Below are 3,460 nucleotides of genomic sequence, written 5' to 3'. Positions count from 1 at the left end.
GGAGAAATATCAATAATGTCAGATATGCAGATGATACCACTTTTACGGCAGAAAGCGAAGAGGAACTAAAAAGCCTCTTGTTGAAAGTGAAAGTGAAGAGTGAAAAAGTTGGCTTAAAACTCAACATTCAGAAAACGAAGATCATGGCGTCTGGTCCCATCACTTCATGGGAAATAGATGGGGAAACAGTGGAAACAGTGTCAGACTTTATTTTTGGGGGCTCCAAAATCACTGCAGATGGTGACTGCAGCCAAAAATTAAAAGACGCTTACTCCTTGGAAGGAAAGTTATGACCAACCTAGATAGCATATTCAAAAGCAGAGACATTACTTTGCCAACAAAGGTCCGTCTAGTCAAGGCTATGGTTTTTCCTGTGGTCATGTATGGATGTGAGAGTTGGACTGTGAAGAAAGCTGAACGCAGAAGAATTGATGCTTTTGAAGTGTGGTGCTGGAGAAGACTCTTGAGAGTCCCTTGGACTGCAAGGAGATCCAACCAGTCCATTCTAAAGGAGATCAGTCCTGGGTGTTCTTTGGAAGGACTGATGCTAAAGCTGAAACTCCGATACTTTGGCCACCTCATGTGAAGATTGGACTCGTTGGAAAAGACCCTGATGCTGGGAGGGATTGGAGGCAGAAGGAGTAGGGGATGACAGAGGATGAGATGGCTGGATGGCATCACCAACTCTATGGACATGAGTTTGAGTAAACTCCGGGAGTTGGTGATGGACAGGGAGGCCTGGTGTGCTGTGATTCATGGGGTCGCAAAGAGTCGGACACAACTGAGAGACTGAACTGAACTGAACTGAATTATATATATGCTCCTTATCACCCCACTCCAGTACTCTTGCCTGGAAAATCCCATGGATGGAGGAGCCTGGTGGCTTACAGTCCATGGAGTCGCTAAGAGTCGGACACGACTGAGCAACTTCACTTTCAATTTTCACTTTCATGCATTGGAGAAGGAAATGGCAACCCACTCCAGTGTTCTTGCCTGGAGAGTCCCAGGGACGGGGGAGCCTGGTGGGCTGCCGTCTATGGGGTCCCACAGAGTCAGACATAACTGAAGTGACTTAGCATAGCATAGCATATGAAAAATAAACTTATATATAAAAGGACTCAGAAAGATATACTCTACAAGCTCATGCCAAAAGAAAACTGATTTTGCTATACCAATATCACATATGATCTACTTTAAAGCAAGAAATATCTCTAGAATAATAATAAAAGTGTCCATCTACTAGGAAGATATAAAAATTATTTTGTATACACCTACTAATACAATTGCACAATATGTAAAGCAAAATTGACAGGCTTAAAAAGAGAAATTTACAAATCCACAGAGAGGCAGAATTTAACACATCTTTTGGATAAGTTTCAAAATAAACATCCAAAAAAGCTTGAAGCTATAGTAAATCTGAACAACACTATTAATAAAATAATAGCATTGTTTCATTAAAATGCACAAAAGAATGGCACCATACACAATTTTGGCTAGTATATATATAGAACATTTACAAAATCAACCGTATTTGGGGCCAAAAAGCCAAACTCAAAAAATTTAAAAGGACTTGAACAAATTAAATGTGTTATTTCATCATAGTAGAATAAAACATGAACGTGAAGTCGCTCAGTTGTGTCCGACTCTTAGCGACCCCATGGACTGTAGCCTACCAGGCTCCTCTGTCCATGGGATTTTCTAGGCAATAGTACTGGAGTGGGTTGCCATTTCCTTCTCCAAAGTAGAAACCAATAACTAAAAGAGAAATAAGGTCCTCAAACATCTATAAGTTAAACAATGTGTTTCTATGTAACTAATGAGTTTAAAGGGAGAAGGCAATGGCACTCCACTCCAGTACTCTTGCCTGGCAAATCCCGTGGATGGAGGAGGCTGGTAGGCTGCAGTCCATGGGGTCACGAAGAGTCAGACACGACTGAGCAACTTCACTTTCACTTTTCACTTTCATGCATTGGAGAAGGAAATGGCAACCCACTCCAGTGTGCTTGCCTGGAGAATCCCAGGGACAGGGGAGCCTGGTGGGCTGCCATCTATGGGGTCGCACAGAGTCAGACATGACTGAAGCAACTTAGCAGCAGCAATGAGTTTAAGATGAAATTATAATGTAATGGTAAAATACATGAAGTGAATAATGACTGAAGTAACATATTTTGAGATATCTAGTTGAGCTATCACCAAGCTTAGAGAGAAATCTATAACTTAAATTCATGTCTGAGGAAAGTAAAAAGTCCGAATATCAATTGTTTAGATATTCATCTCAAGAAATAAAAGATACCAAATTAAACTAAAAAAGAGGAAAAAAGGAAAAATAAATATGAGAGTAAGGATAAATAATAAAAATAATAAAAAATAAAGGACAAAAATAAGAAACATAGATGCAAGAAAAAAATCAATGTCAAAAAGCTGATTCTTGGAAAGACTAATGAATTGACAATTGACTTCCTAGCAAGTCTAAACAATAAATAAATATATATGTATTTGTGGTATATATCACAAATAACATATATCAAGAGATGTAAGAAGTAAAAAAAAAAAAAAGTAAAACCACAGAGGGTGGCAGAAATAAATCTCTAGGCAATCTAGGAATAAAAAGATTGTCTATAATAAAAAAAATTTACTGAAAAATACAAATCAATAAAAGGGAATTATCTTAAACTACAGAATACTTATTGAATATTTTAAAGCTATCACAAAATTGTACTTAAGTATGAAATATTGAAAACTGACCTCTAATTTTGGGAATGGATGGGAAAATGTTGTCCACTATCAGCCTTTGTATTTGACATTGTACTGCAAATAATATCCAGAATCAGAAATAGATTATTGTTTGATAGCATCAAAAGTTGAATGGATGACTAAATGGTGATATATATTCACACCCTGGAGAAGGGAATGGCAACCCACTCCAGTATCCTTGCCTGGGGAATCCCATGGACAGAGGATCCTGGCTGGCCACGGTCCATGGGATTGCAAAGAGTCAGACACTACTGAGTAACACACACATATAATCATACAGTGGAATACTGTGCTGCAAGGAAAAATAATAAACTATGGCTACACTAAACAATATGAATGAATCTCATAAATAAAGTGATGAACTAAAGAAACCAAAGACAGGTGTATACTATATTATTTCATTTATATAAAGGTAAAAAATATGTAAAAATAAATTGGTGGTAAATAAAAATAAAGATAATAGTTAACTTTGTGGCAATAATCACTAGGAAGGAGAAAACTGGGACTTCTGGGCTACTTCTTTGGTTCTCTGTTTCTTGATCTGAGTATATGATTACATGGGTTTGCACTTATAATTTGTGCTCCTTCTCTCTGTGTCTCTCTGATATTTTTAATGAAATATTTATTTAGAAACAAAAGTGCTTAATACTTATTAGATGTTCCTGGTTCTTTCTGGGGTGTGTGTGTGTATGTGTGCATGCGTATG

The sequence above is a fragment of the Bos grunniens genome, chromosome 1, assembly GCF_055505025.1.
Source record: "Bos grunniens cultivar Pamir isolate PY7600 chromosome 1, Bosgru_T2T1.0, whole genome shotgun sequence".
In the NCBI taxonomy this organism is placed as follows: Eukaryota; Metazoa; Chordata; class Mammalia; order Artiodactyla; family Bovidae; genus Bos; species Bos grunniens.
This window is presented reverse-complemented; position numbering follows the sequence as displayed.